Raw genomic sequence first — 16,790 nt, forward strand, 5'->3', positions numbered from 1 at the left:
GTATTGACTGATCATTGAGAATGAGGTAATACTTTACATTACAGGGTGGTTATTACTGTTCGGTCTAGGGTCAGCGTTAGAGGTAATACATTCAGCAGTAACCCTAGACATATCTAGGACTAAAAAGAGAAGACGTTTTACAATCAGAGTTCTTTGTATCTCTTCTTAGTCATACAGATCCCCCACATCTTATAGGTGGACGGGGTTATGGACATATACAATACATTATCTCTGAAACCAGATGAAATGAAACTGGCTTTCAGCAGGAAAAGCTGCTCTAATAATCCTAACCATGGCTGGGTGTCTTCAGAGACTGAGAGGTACAGAGACACACTGTCAAGGTGACAGGTATCCTAGTGGTTTAGAGACTGAGAGGTGGAGACACACTGTCAAGGTGACAGGTATCCTAGTGGTTTAGAGACTGAGAGGTAGAGAGACACACTGTCAAGGTGACAGGTATCCTAGTGGTTTAGAGACTGAGAGGTAGAGAGACACACTGTCAAGGTGACAGGTATCCTAGTGGCTTAGAGACTGAGAGGTATAGAGACACACTGTCAAGGTGACAGGTATCCTAGTGGTTTAGAGACTGAGAGGTAGAGAGACACACTGTCAAGGTGACAGGTATCCTGGTGGTTTAGAGACTGAGAGGTATAGAGACACACTGTCAAGGTGACAGGTATCCTAGTGGTTTAGAGACTGAGAGGTATAGAGACACACTGTCAAGGTGACAGGTATCCTAGTGGTTTAGAGACTGAGAGGTAGAGAGACACACTGTCAAGGTGACAGGTATCCTAGTGGTTTAGAGACTGAGGTATAGAGACACACTGTCAAGGTGACAGGCATCCTAGTGGTTTAGAGACTGAGAGGTAGAGAGACACACTGTCAAGGTGACAGGTATCCTAGTGGTTTAGAGACTGAGAGGTATAGAGACACACTGTCAAGGTGACAGGTATCCTAGTGGTTTAGAGACTGAGAGGTATAGAGACACACTGTCAAGGTGACAGGTATCCTAGTGGTTTAGAGACTGAGAGGTATAGAGACACACTGTCAAGGTGACAGGTATCCTAGTGGTTTAGAGACTGAGGGGTAGAGAGACACACTGTCAAGGTGACAGGTATCCTAGTGGTTTAGAGACTGAGAGGTATAGAGACACACTGTCAAGGTGACAGGTATCCTAGTGGTTTAGAGACTGAGAGGTAGAGAGACACACTGTCAAGGTGACAGGTATCCTAGTGGTTTAGAGACTGAGAGGTATAGAGACACACTGTCAAGGTGACAGGTATCCTAGTGGTTTAGAGACTGAGAGGTATAGAGACACACTGTCAAGGTGACAGGTATCCTAGTGGTTTAGAGACTGAGAGGTAGAGAGACACACTGTCAAGGTGACAGGTATCCTAGTGGTTTAGAGACTGAGAGGTAGAGAGACACACTGTCAAGGTGACAGGTATCCTAGTGGTTTAGAGACTGAGAGGTATAGAGACACACTGTCAAGGTGACAGGTATCCTAGTGGTTTAGAGACTGAGAGGTACAGAGACACACTGTCAAGGTGACAGGTATCCTAGTGGTTTAGAGACTGAGAGGTATAGAGACACACTGTCAAGGTGACAGGTATCCTAGTGGTTTAGAGACTGAGAGGTACAGAGACACACTGTCAAGGTGACAGGTATCCTAGTGGTTTAGAGACTGAGAGGTAGAGAGACACACTGTCAAGGTGACAGGTATCCTAGTGGTTTAGAGACTGAGAGGTAGAGAGACACACTGTCAAGGTGACAGGTATCCTAGTGGTTTAGAGACTGAGAGGTAGAGAGACACACTGTCAAGGTGACAGGTATCCTAGTGGTTTAGAGACTGAGAGGTATAGAGACACACTGTCAAGGTGACAGGTATCCTAGTGGTTTAGAGACTGAGAGGTATAGAGACACACTGTCAAGGTGACAGGTATCCTAGTGGTTTAGAGACTGAGAGGTAGAGAGACACACTGTCAAGGTGACAGCTATCCTAGTGGTTTAGAGACTTAGAGGTATAGAGACACACTGTCAAGGTGACAGGTATCCTAGTGGTTTAGAGACTGAGAGGTACAGAGACACACTGTCAAGGTGACAGGTATCCTAGTGGTTTAGAGACTGAGAGGTATAGAGACACACTGTCAAGGTGACAGGTATCCTAGTGGTTTAGAGACTGAGAGGTACAGAGACACACTGTCAAGGTGACAGGTATCCTAGTGGTTTAGAGACTGAGAGGTAGAGAGACACACTGTCAAGGTGACAGGTATCCTAGTGGTTTAGAGACTGAGAGGTAGAGAGACACGCTGTCAAGGTGACAGGTATCCTAGTGGTTTAGAGACTGAGAAGTACAGAGACACGCTGTCAAGGTGACAGGTATCCTAGTAGTTTAGAGACTGAGAGGTACAGAGACACACTGTCAAGGTGACAGGTATCCTAGTGGTTTAGAGACTTAGAGGTAGAGAGACACACTGTCAAGGTGACAGGTATCCTAGTGGTTTAGAGACTGAGAGGTACAGAGACACACTGTCAAGGTGACAGGTATCCTAGTGGTTTAGAGACTGAGAGGTACAGAGACACACTGTCAAGGTGACAGGTATCCTAGTGGTTTAGAGACTGAGAGGTAGAGAGACACACTGTCAAGGTGACAGGTATCCTAGTGGTTTAGAGACTTAGAGGTATAGAGACACACTGTCAAGGTGACAGGCATCTTATTCTATTCATAGTCTGTCTGTCTGTCTGTCTGTCTGTCTGTCTGTCTGTCTGTCTGTCTGTCTGTCTGTCTGTCAGGGTTAGAGGTACTACATGTTAATGATGACTGTTTGTTGTGTACATTGATTGAATGGTTAGGACTATCTCTCTGTAGTCACAGTTTAATTCTTATGGCTGCAAGGCAAAGTGTTGAGTAGCCAGTGAAATCGTGCCCATTTCAAACGGCCTCCTACTCAAATCTTGCTCGTACAATATGGATATTATTATTATTTTTGGATAGAAAACACTCTCTAGTTTTTAAAACAGTTGGAATTATTTCTCTGAGCGAAACAGAACTCCTTTGGCAGCACTTTTCCTGACCAGGAAGTAGAATGTCAGAAATATATGCTCTCTTCAACTTCCTGCCTATACATGGTCATGACACGTAGGAGTCTACGTACACTCCATACGCCTTCCTCTGGGTGTCAAGATGATGCGAGAGAAGAAATGTTGTGTTTATCTTGGTCTGGGGTGGAATAAAAGCTATTTCTTTGACGTGACCGTCCACTTCCGGTACTCTGAAGCGCGCGACTTGGAAGTGCGATTGCCTTCTGTTTTGCTGCCGTAATGGATGACTAACATCTCCGGCTCGGATTTTATTTGATACATGTGACCATATCATCGTAATGTATGTTTTTTCAATATAGTTTAATCAGATTATTGACATTTTTTTTGGAGTTTTGCCGTGTTCCGTCCTCTGACTTTGATTACGTTGGAGAGAATTGTGCCACTCGGCTAGTGCCAATGCTAAGTAAAGAGGGAAATTTGCCATTCTGAATCCAAACAACGACTCATCTGGACAGAGGACACCTTGTTCAACATTCTGATGAAAGATCAGCAAAAGTAAGACCCACTTTATGATGTTATTTCATATATCTGTCGTGCATGTCAACTGGTCGTGGGCGCCCAAGTGTTTCTGGCTATCGTGGCTATGCTAATATAGCGTTACATTTTGTTTTCGCTGTAAAACATTTAATAAATCGGAAATATTGTTTGGAATCACAAGATGCCTGTCTTTCAATTGCTGCACACTATGAATTTTTCAGAAATGTTTTATGATGAGTAATTAGCTATTTGACGTTGGCGTCTGTAAATATTATGGCTGCTTTCGGTGCAATTTCTGATTGTAGCTGAAATGTAAACTATGGTTTATACATGAAATATGCACATTTTTCGAACAAAACATATGCTATACAATAAATATGTTATCAGACTGTCATCTGATGAATTTGTTTCTTGGTTAGTGGCTATTTATATCTTTATTTGGTCGAATTTGTGATAGCACCTGATGGAGTAAGAAACTGATGGAGTTAGAAAAGTGGTGTCTTTTGCTAACGTGGTTAGCTAATAGATTTACATATTTTGTCTTCCCTGTAAAACATTTTAAAAATCGGACATGTTGGCTTGATTCACAAGAAGTGTATCTTTCATCTGGTGTCTTGGACTTGTTAATGTGTGAAAGTTAAATATTAAAAAAATATATATTTTGAATTTCGCGCCCTGCACTTTGAGCTGGCTGTTGTCATAGGTGTACCGACCTCGGGCTTGCAGCCCAAACAGGTTAAATCCCAAGAGACCAGGAGACCTAAAGGAAGCCTTCAACACTGCATCCCTTCATCCAGTCATAGTAAACAACCTGTCTGTCTGTCTGTCTGTCTGTCTGTCTGTCTGTCTGTCTGTCTGTCTGTCTGTCTTTCTGTCTGTCTGTCTGTCTGTCTGTCTGTCTGTCTGTCTGTCTGTCTGTCTCTCTGTCTGTCTGTCTGATTGTTGTTGCTATCAGTATTAAAACGCCTTACAACTCTATGCACAAGGACGACTTTGAACAATAAAACATTTACTTGAAGAACAGAGCAGATGCAAAGTTTAAGACACCAAGAGGGTGACCTGCAGGTAAACAAGACACCTCTGAATCCTCTGGTCTTCTAGAACCAAGAGGGTGTCCTGCAGGTTAACAAGACACCTCTGAATCCTCTGGTCTTCTAGAACCAAGAGGGTGACCAGCAGGTAAACAAGACACAACTGAATCCTCTGGTCTTCTAGATCCAAGAGGGTGTCCTGCAGGTAATTAAGACACCACTGGATCTTCTGGTCTTCTAGAACCAAGAGGGTGTCCTGCAGGTAAACAAGACACCACTGAATCCTCTGGTCTTCTAGAACCAAGAGGGTGGCCTGCAGGTAAACAAGACACCACTGAATCCTCTGGTCTTCTAGAACCAAGAGGGTGTCCTGCAGGTAAACAAGACACCACTGAATCCTCTGATCTTCTAGAACCAAGAGGGTGGCCTGCAGGTAAACAAGACACCACTGAATCCTCTGGTCTTCTAGAACCAAGAGGGTGGCCTGCAGGTAAACAAGACACCACTGAATCCTCTGGTCTTCTAGAACCAAGAGGGTAGCCTGCAAGTAAACAAGACACCACTGAATCCTCTGGTCTTCTAGAACCAAGAGGGTGGCCTGCAGGTAAACAAGACACCACTGAATCTTCTGGTCTTCTGGAACCAAGAGGGTGTCCTGCAGGTAAACAAGACACCACTGGATCCTCTGGTCTTCTAGAACCAAGAGGGTGTCCTGCAGGTAAACAAGACACCACTGAATCCTCTGGTCTTCTAGAACCAAGAGGGTGACCGGCAGGTAAACAAGACACAACTGAATCCTCTGGTCTTCTAGATCCAAGAGGGTGTCCTGCAGGTAATTAAGACACCACTGGATCTTCTGGTCTTCTAGAACCAAGAGGGTGTCCTGCAGGTAAACAAGACACCACTGAATCTTCTGGTCTTCTGGAACCAAGAGGGTGTCCTGCAGGTAAACAAGACACCACTGGATCCTCTGGTCTTCTAGAACCAAGAGGGTGTCCTGCAGGTAAACAAGACACCACTGAATCCTCTGGTCTTCTAGAACCAAGAGGGTGTCCTGCAGGTAAACAAGAAACCACTGTACCCAAGTACACAAGCACAAGTACACTGTACCAATTCGGCCACTTGGGTACATTTGGGAAACTTGTGAGGGACACCTGGGTGACTTCATGCTCAATGGCATGTACCTCACTCATTCCTGAATGGGAATTCCATTCTTCGGATGGGGTCACAGTGTCTCCTGACCGCTCCTGTCTCAGCCTCCAGTATTTATGCTGCAGTAGTTTATGTGTCGGGGGGCTAGGGTCAGTTGGTTATACCTGGAGTACTTCTCCTGTCTAATCCAGTGTCCTGTGTGAATTTAAGTATGCTCTCTCTAATTCTCTCGTTCTCTCTTTCTTTCTCTCTCTCTGAGAACCTGAGCCCTAGGACCATACGTCACGGCAAACCGGGCATGATGACTCCTTGCTATCCCCAGTCCACCTGGCCTTGCTGCTGTTCCAGTTTCAACTGCTCTGCCTGCGGTTATGGAACCCCTACCTGTCCCAGACCTGCTGCTTTCAACTCTTAATGATCGGCTATGAAAAGCCAACTGACTTTTATTCCTGATTATTATTTGACCATGCTTGTCATTTATGAACATTTTGAAAATCTTGGCTCTCTCTAATTCTCTCCTTCTCTATTTCTTTCTCTCTCTCGGAGGACCTGAGCCCTAGGACCATACGTCAGGACTACCGGGCATGATGACTCCTTGCTGTCCCCAGTCCGCCTGGCCTTGCTGCTATTCCAGTTTCAACTGTTCTGCCTGCGGTTACGGAACCCCTACCTGTCCCAGACCTGCTGTTTTCAACTCTTAATGATCGGCTATGAAAAGCCAACTGACATTTATTCCTGATTATTATTTGACCATGCTTGTCATTTATGAACATTTTGAACATCTTGGCATAGTTCTGTTATAATCTCCACCCGGCACAGCCAGAAGAGGACTGGCCACCCATCAGAATTAATGAAGACAATATTGAGTCTGCTATTCAGGAAGGAAAACCTAACGTATCTGATATTAAAGGAAAACAGTTAAATCATGTCCCATATAGTACATTAGATAATAAGGTATCGAGGAAGCTATAATTCTTTCTTGCTCTCACTGACATAATCTAAATTATATAATTGCCTTAATGTTGCTGGACCCCACAAAGAGTAGCTGCTGCCTTGGCAACAGAAACTAATGGGGATCCATAATAAACCCCAGGAAGAGTAGCTGCTGCCTTGGCAACAGGAACTAATGGGGATCCATAATAAACCCCAGGAAGAGTAGCTGCTGCCTTGGCAACAGGAACTAATGGGGATCCATAATAAACCCCAGGAAGAGTAGCTGCTGCCTTGGCTACAGGAACTAATGGGGATCCATAATAAACCCCAGGAAGAGTAGCTGCTGCTTTGGCAGGAACTAATGGGGATCCATAATAAACCCCAGGAAGAGTAGCTGCTGCCTTGGCTACAGGAACTAATGGGGATCCATAATAAATACAAACACATCAACTTTGGAAGTCAAGAAAACCTTTTTTTCTTCAAAAACATTTCCTGCAACATTTTCTGAAATAATCTCTCAGTGAATTGTGAGCATGGATTATCTTTGATCAATTGCATTTATTGAAGAAGTTGTCATTCATGGAAGGGGTTTGTGATGGAGGGCTCAAATAAAAAATAAAGAAGACAACATCAAATGTAATAAAATATCAGCATCTTCATTATCCCCCACGTTTCTCCACCTTCTGGGAGGAGCCAGGAGGGGCCACAGAGCGAGTAAATACAGATTCTTCTTCACTGACATCAACGCCAATGAACACATAGATGGAGATCTAGAGGAACAAAACGGAAAACCAAAAGTATAAGATCCAGAAGTGAAACTTAAGAACTGGAAACACATCTACAGCTTATTTGTAACGGCTTTCGTTGGTTGAAGGAGAGGAGGACCAAAGCGCAGCGTGGTACGTTTCCATATTTATTGGAATACTTTTTCAACAATAAGAATAAACAGACGGAAACCAAAGAAGCTACAGTCCTGAACATGGGAACACAACATACATGAACACACGAACAAACAGTGCAAACAGCCTACCTTAGTGTGGTTCCCAATCAGAGACAACGCAAAACACCCGCCTCTGATTGAGAACCATATCAGGCCAAATGACAACCTAAACATAGAAACACATAACATAGACTACACCCACCCAGCTCACGTCCTGACCAACTAAACAAAGACTAAACAAAGGACATAAGGTCAGGAACGTGACATTATTAGACTTGCTTTAAATGAGAATGACAGATCTAAAACACACATTTCTATGTGGATTTGGTCAGGTCGACCAAAAAGATGTGACATATTGCAGCGGTAAGGCAAAAACCTGTTGTTTCTGAAAGACATGTGAAGTGCTCCGTGTTCCTGCTGGTAGCCTCAACAAGGATATGTGAGGTGCTCCGTGTTCCTGCTGGTAGCCTCAACAAGGACATGTGAGGTGCTCCGTGTTCCTGCTGGTAGCCTCAACAAGGACATGTGAAGTGCTCCGTGTTCCTGCTGGTAGCCTCAACAAGGACATGTGAGGTGCTCCGTGTTCCTGCTGGTAGCCTCGACAAGGACATGTGAGGTGCTCCGTGTTCCTGCTGGTAGCCTCGACAAGGACAAGTGAAGTGCTCCGTGTTCCTGCTGGTAGCCTCAACAAGGACATGTGAGGTGCTCCGTGTTCCTGCTGGTAGCCTCAACAAGGACATGTGAGGTGCTCCGTGTTCCTGCTGGTAGCCTCAACAAGGACATGTGAGGTGCTCCGTGTTCCTGCTGGTAGCCTCAACAAGGACATGTGAGGTGCTCCGTGTTCCTGCTGGTAGCCTCAACAAGGACATGTGAGGTGCTCCGTGTTCCTGCTGGTAGCCTCAACAAGGACATGTGAGGTGCTCCGTGTTCCTGCTGGTAGCCTCAACAAGGACATGTGAGGTGCTCCGTGTTCCTGCTGGTAGCCTCAACAAGGACATGTGAGGTGCTCCGTGTTCCTGCTGGTAGCCTCAACAAGGATAAGGGGAAATATCCACAGAGCAGGNGATAAGGGGAAATATCCTGGAGTCTGGTGGAGATGGCTACAACCAGACTCCTTGGAAATCAGATGACAAACCTGCCTGGATTAGCAAGAGAAAACATGGTACGTGTTTTTAGACAATTGTAGTCAAGACGGCTACAGTTTACACCAGAGTATACAGGTTCCAGTACTCTACTAACACTTCACACAACTAATTGTAGTCAAGACAGCTACAGTTTACACCAGAGTATACAGGTTCCAGTACTCTACTAACACTTCATACAACTAATTGTAGTCAAGACGGCTACAGTTTACACCAGAATATACAGGTTCCAGTACTCTACTAACACTTCACACAACTAATTGTTGTCTAAATTGAAGACCACGATCATTTGAATGAGATTTTGGTGCTAGGCAGTAATATAAACATGTACACAGTCCAGTAAGTTTCCCAAAATCCCCAGTTTTCAAAAATCCTGGATGGAGGATTCCAGATTTCCTGCTTATTCCTTCCTGATTCCGGGAATCTCCCAACCGGGTTTTCAAAGAATTTTGGGAAAGTTACCAGATCTTTGCATCTACCTGGGACAGAACTCACCCACGTCTGTGTTATAGAACGAGCTCCCTAAGGAACAATGAGATGACAACTGGGACCGACCGGCTCGATTCGGTCTTATGTATCAATATTTGAAATTGTGTTTTTTACATTGGATAAATGTAGAGACTCAGAGCTAGAAAATGGTTTATCAGACGCTACAGTTGAGGAACAATGGGAAAGTAATTCTGCTTTGAAAGTTGATAAACTTGTAACACCACTTTTATAAAAATGGTCCTTGAATGTTTTGGTACACCTACCTGAGAGCTCTTTGTCTACCCTCATTCAGCATCGACCCCACCCATCTCTTTAAGGATTCACATGTGAGGCCATGTGCTAAACAGAGTGAGTACAGTACTGTGCTAAACAATCAGAGATGACAAGACTACGTTTATCGACATGTCTGTAGACAGTTGTCGCAATGACATCATGAACATATTTTAGTCTGACATCCATTTTTTTGTTGTCGTTATGAAAAAGTATAAACACAAAAATGACACTGCATAATATTAGCAGCCTGGTGGTCCAAAATAGCGTGACTGGTGTATATTTCAACACTATGAGGTTGGAATGATACTGAGAAATTGGTGGTGGTCCAAAATAGTGTGACAGGTGTATATTTCAACACTATGAGGTTGGAATGATTCTGAGAAATTGTGAAAATGATGATACCCTCTTAAAGATCGGACGCTTTTTTAAAATGTTTGTCTAAAATGACATGTCCAAATCTAACTGTCTGTAGCTCAGGACCTGAAGCAGGGATATGCATTTTCTTGATACCATTTACAGCGACGTTTTGAAGTTTGTGGAAATGTGAAATGAATGTCGGAGAATATAACACATTAGATGGGGTAAAAGATAATACAAACCCCAACAGTGATTCTTCCCATCTTTGAAATACAAGAGAAAGGCCATAATGTAATGATGTAAACAGAGTATGAACTCAAACGAATGCAGAGAAAAGCTCAAACCAGGTTTATTCACCCCACTGGATTCTGCATCTATATGCCATAGCTTGTACAAAACCAAACAATTATTTATATGTCAAGACAAAGGTAGGGGTGTGACTTCTCAGAAATGTTCATCTGTTTCCCAGAACTGCCTGTTGGTCTGTTGTTGAGCGGCTGGTATCACCCTCCCCCCCATTATCCCCCACGTTGTTCCACCTCCGCTTCTGGGAGGAACCAGGCGGGGCCACAGAGCAGGTAAGTACAGATTCTTCTCCAGTGACGTCAACGTGATACTACCTCTGTTACACTGAACACATATCCCAGATCTAGAGGAACTTGATTTACAAACAGCAGAATGCTCTGTAGGTGTGATGATTGGGGTGATGTGTGTTCCAGCTTCCACTGCCAACAAGGAACACAACTGCTCTACACATTGCATTGGTGTCAACCATACTTTAATTCAGTCTAATCCAGCTGACCCAGTTATACCTGTTGTAAATGTTGTTTTATCATAACAAACTGTGTCTAAAGTTTCCTGACATATATTTGAGACTTTAACAGTTAAATCAGTATTTCTGATGTTTTCTTGTTTTGTTTGTTCATCATGTTTTGACCTCCAGACTCCTCCATCTCATCCCACCAACTCTGTCAGTCCACCAGGTCCCACAATGCAGCCTCCACACCACTGCAGTAACAGCCACATCTTCCCATCACAAAGCTTCAGAACTATCTGAATGTCCTGTACAGCACTTGGTATTCATCACTGTTGAGACAATGTTACAGCTGATAACATGTAATGACATTTCCAACCTAACCAACCCCCTCTGATTCTTCTCATTCAGGAAGTACCATCCAGGATCCTGTGGCAACGTCAATGTGAAACAGCATTGACCCCTGATCACCACCAACCAGGGCTCGACAGTGGTTGCCTTGGACACCCAGTGAAACAGCATTGAGCCATGATCACCACCAACCAGGGCTCCACAGTGGTTGCCTTGGACACCCAGTGAAACAGCATTGACCCCTGATCACCACCAACCAGGGCTCCACAGCGGTTGCCTTGGACACCCAGTGAAACAGCATTGATCCGTGATCACCACCAACCAGGGCTCCACAGCGGTTGCCTTGGACACCCAGTGAAACCAGAGAGAGCACACCAGGCAGCAGGGAGAACATTGATGTGATTGGCTGTTCAGCAGGAAGATTCATCTGGCTACACAGAAGGGATGATGGCTCTGACCAATACAATAATTACTGTAATAACTCATTATAATGTCATAATAACTTAAGTTATTATGTAATTTCCCCCCCCATTTTAGTTAAGTATTCTTTTCTTTCTAATTTATTAAGCATTTGCCCCAATTTCAAGTGCAGAATGTTTTAATGCCCAGGTAAATGTGATTTTCCTGCGTTTTTATATATATTTCACACTATGATGGAATAATACTGTGACATTGTGAAAATGATAATGCTCTTTTAGTGTAATAGCTGTTTGAAAAGACCACTTGACATTTCAGCCTGTTTTGGTGAGATGGAGTTTTGACCTGCAAAATGTGTTAATATACCAGTACGAAAGAGAGTCCCAGATGAACACCAGATCCCAAATGAGTGCATTTCACACATTTAATCTGTTCTCTTTGAAATGTTGTCAAGTCTGTTTAATACTTCAAATTGTGAAGGTGGAGGACAAAATGGGGGTAAGATTCTTTTAAAACTCATTTTGATTTTTTTTTTATGAAAGTGAACTAAAGAGGTGAAGATTATGTTAACCTAAATTCTAATTACAAAAGTATGTTTATCAAACGATCATGAACATCGTCTGTTGTCTGCCTTGAAACGGTGCTGTTAATTCATAGGGATAGGGGGCAGTGTTTCCACTTTGAACAAATTGCGTGCCCAAACGAAATTTCCTCCTACTCTGTCCCAGAAGTTAATACATGCATATTATTATAACTATTGTATAGAAAACACTCTGACACTTCTAAAACTGTTTGAATTGTTTCTGTAAGTATAACAGAACTCATTTGGCAGACAAAAACCTGAGAAGAGGTCAAAACAGGAAATGAAGTCGATTTTCAAAACAGTGTCAAATGGTACCCCGTCTAGATATGGCTGAACAAACACTGCCTAGGGCTTCCACTAGATGTCACCGTCTTTAGATTTTAGTCGTATTATTCTACTATAAGGGAGGGGCTCATAGGAGCTGTTCTAGTGAGTGGTCGTCAGAATTCTCAGTCAGGATTTGAGCGCGAGGGAGAGAGAGAGCTCTCGTTCCAATGCTCTTTCTTCAGACAATGAAATTCTCCAGTTGGATCCTTACTGATGATTAACCTGTTGAGGATAGAGGGCGCTATTTTCACTTTGGGGAAAAATCGTGCCCAATTTAAACAGCCTCGTACTCTATTCTCTATTCTTGCTCGTACAATATGCATATTATTATTACTATTGGATAGAAAACACTCTCAAGTTTCTAAAACCGTTTGAATTATATCTGTGAGTAAAACAGAACTCATTTTGCAGCAAACTTCCTGTCAGAAAGTGAAAAATCTGAAATCGAGGCTCTGTTCCAGGGCCTCCCCATTAATTTGCTTGAAATTTATGACTATACATGCACTTCATACGCCTTCCACTAGATGTCAATAGGCTGTGAGAGGTGGAATGGGGTTTCTAGCTCTTTCTATGGTCAAAAGAGAGCTCTTGGAACGACATGATCCCAATTTCCTTTGTTCAGGAAGACGCGGGAAGGACTACAGTATTGGCTTCTGAAAATCTTTCCTTATAGACGGCTAATATCTCCGGCTTTGATTTTATTTGATAAATGTGATAATATCATCGTAAAGTATGTTTTTTCAATATAGTTTGATCAGATTATTGAATTTCTTTCGGGAGTTTTGGCGTGTTCCGTTCTCTGCGTTTGGTGACGATGGACAGCTTAGCGCCACTTGGCTAGTTTTTGTTGCCAAATCAACAGTCGAAGAGGACATTCTAAATCCAAACAACGATTGTTCTGGACAAAGGACCCCTTGTACAAGATTCTGATGGAAGCTCACCAAAAGTAGGACCCATTTATGATGTTTTTTCGTATATCTGTCGAAAATGTTTACTATTAGTTTCCGCCCAGATTTTGGGCGCTCTCTCGCTATAACGTAAGCTGTATGTCGTACTAAATTCACAAGATGTTTGTCTTTCATTTGCTGTACACCATGTATTTTTCATAAATGTTTTATGATGATTATTTAGGTATTTCACCTTGGTCTCTATAATTACTCTGGCAGCTTCGGTGCTGTTTTTTGTGATGGTAGCTGTGATGGTAGCTGCAATGTTAAACTATGATTTATACCTCAAATATGCACATTTTTGGAACAAAACATAGATTTATTGTATAACATGTTATAAGACTGTCATCTGATGAAGTTGTTTCTTGGTTAGTTTGGTTGGTTCTTGGTTAGTTTGGTTGGTTTTGTGCAAGCTACCTGTGCTGTGAAAGAAATTTAGCTTTTTTGTATTTGGTGGTGAGCTAACATAAATATACGTGGTGTTTTCGCTGTAAAACATTTAAAAAATCGGACATGTTGACTGGATTCACAAGATGTTTATCTTTCATTTGCTGTATTGGACTTGTTAATGTGTGAAAGTTAAATATTTCCCCCCCAAAAATTTGAATTTCGCGCGCTGCCTTTTCGGGGCTAGACAGGTTAATTAACCTCTTAGCCCTAGGGGTCAGAATTATTATATATATTTTTTAAATAACGTGCCCAACGTAAACGGACATTTTCTCTGGCCCAGATCCTAGAATATGCATATAATTTACAGATTAGGATAGAAAACACTCCAAAGTTTCCAAAACTGTCAAAACATTGTCTGTGAGTATAACAATACTTATTCTGGAGGCAAAAACCTGAGAAAATGTAACCCGGAAGTGATAAAAAACAAAAATCTGTGTTTCCTGGCCCGCCTATCCTCCATTTAAAGGGGTATCAACCAGATTCATTTTCCAATGGCTTCCTCGGGCTGTGACCAGGCTTTAGACATAGTTTCAGGCTTTTATTTTGAATAATGAATGAGATTTTTCAAAAGTAGTCAGGTGTCCTCTGAATGTTTCCTGCGCGCGCGAGAGGAGCTCCCCATTTTCCGTTTGTCTCTTATTGAATAGGTTATGCTCCGGTTGAAATATTATCTATTATGTTTGTTAAAAACAACCTGAGGATTGATTCTAAAAAACATTTGACATGTTTCTACGACCATTACGGATACTTGTTGAAAAGAACACGGCTTTGATTTTCTGAACATAATGCGCAACCCAACTGGCGTTTTTTTATGTTAAGAGTAATATTTATCGAACAAAAATAACATTTGTTGTGTAACTGGGAGTCTTGTGAGTGGAAACATCTGAAGATTGTCAAAGGTAAGCGATTACTTTCATTGCTTTTCTGACTTTCGTGACCAAGCTAACCAAGCTAATATAAGGCTAGGTGTTGTAGCATTGAAAGCTACACTCACAAAAGCTTGGATTTCTTTCGCTGTAAAGTATATTTTCAAAATCTGACACAATAGGTGGATTAACAACAAGCTAAACTGTGGTTTGGTATATTTCACTTGTGATTGCATGATTATAAATAGTTTTTGCAATATTTTTTAATCTGATACGTTTGGAAATTTTCATCTTCCTTTCAGGACCGGAACGAGGCTGTAGTTTTCTCAACATAACGCGCAACCCAAATGGTGTTTTTTTGTTTATAAAAGTAATATTTATCGAACAAAAATAACATTTATTGTGTAACTGGGAGTCTCGTGAGTGCAAACATATGAAGATTATCTAAGGTAAGCGGTTAATGTTTTTGCTTTTCCGACTTTCGTGACCATGCTAATTTGGGGGTAGCTGTTGTAGCGTTGAAAGCTACTCTCACAAAAGCTTGGATTTCTTTCGCTGTAAAGTATATTTTCAAAACCTGACACGATAGGTGGATTAACAACAAGCTAAGCTGTGTTTTGGTATATTTCACTTGTGATTGCATGATTATAAATATTTTTAGTAATATTTATGCATTTGGCGCCTTGCAATTCTAGCGGTTGTTTAGGAAAGTGATCCCGTAAAAGGGATCCATAGCACAGTGAAGTTAAAGTAGTCCTTGTGCATAGAGTTGTAAGGCTTTTTAATACTGATAGCAACAACAACCAGACAGACAGACAGGTTGTTTACTATGACTGAATGAAGGGATGCAGTGTTGAAGGCTTCCTTTAGGTCTCCTGGTCTCTTGGGATTTAAACTGTGAAAACAGAGATATAGTCCCAACCATTCAATCAGTGTACACAACAAACAGTCATCATTAACACTATACTGAGTGGAGACTCTTATAATATAATACAATATAGTATAATGACTAGAATAGAATAAGATGCCTGTCACCTTGACAGTGTGTCTCTATACCTCTCAGTCTCTAAACCACTAGGATACCTGTCACCTTGACAGTGTGTCTCTATACTTCTCAGTCTCTAAACCACTAGGATACCTGTCACCTTGACAGTGTGTCTCTCTACCTCTCAGTCTCTAAACCACTAGGATACATGTCACCTTGACAGTGTGTCTCTATACCTCTCAGTCTCTAAACCACTAGGATACCTGTCACCTTGACAGTGTGTCTCTCTACCTCTCAGTCTCTAAACCACTAGGATACCTGTCACCTTGACAGTGTGTCTGTCTACCTCTCAGTCTCTAAACCACTAGGATACCTGTCACCTTGACAGTGTGTCTCTATACCTCTCAGTCTCTAAACCACTAGGATACCTGTCACCTTGACAGTGTGTCTCTCTACCTCTCAGTCTCTAAACCACTAGGATACCTGTCACCTTGACAGTGTGTCTCTATACCTCTCAGTCTCTAAACCACTAGGATACCTGTCACCTTGACAGTGTGTCTCTATACCTCTCAGTCTCTAAACCACTAGGATACCTGTCACCTTGACAGTGTGTCTCTCTACCTCTCAGTCTCTAAACCACTAGGATACCTGTCACCTTGACAGTGTGTCTCTCTACCTCTCAGTCTCTAAACCACTAGGATACATGTCACCTTGACAGTGTGTCTCTATACCTCAGTCTCTAAACCACTAGGATACCTGTCACCTTGACAGTGTGTCTCTATACCTCTCAGTCTCTAAACCACTAGGATACCTGTCACCTTGACAGTGTGTCTCCACCTCTCAGTCTCTAAACCACTAGGATACCTGTCACCTTGACAGTGTGTCTCTCTACCTCTCAGTCTCTAAACCACTAGGATACCTGTCACCTTGACAGTGTGTCTCTCTACCTCTCAGTCTCTAAACCACTAGGATACATGTCACCTTGACAGTGTGTCTCTATACCTCAGTCTCTAAACCACTAGGATACCTGTCACCTTGACAGTGTGTCTCTATACCTCTAAGTCTCTAAACCACTAGGATACCTGTCACCTTGACAGTGTGTCTCCACCTCTCAGTCTCTAAACCACTAGGATACCTGTCACCTTGACAGTGTGTCTCTGTACCTCTCAGTCTCTGAAGACACCCAGCCATGGTTAGGATTATTAGAGCAGCTT

This window comes from Salvelinus fontinalis, unplaced genomic scaffold, assembly GCF_029448725.1.
Source record: "Salvelinus fontinalis isolate EN_2023a unplaced genomic scaffold, ASM2944872v1 scaffold_0953, whole genome shotgun sequence".
In the NCBI taxonomy this organism is placed as follows: Eukaryota; Metazoa; Chordata; class Actinopteri; order Salmoniformes; family Salmonidae; genus Salvelinus; species Salvelinus fontinalis.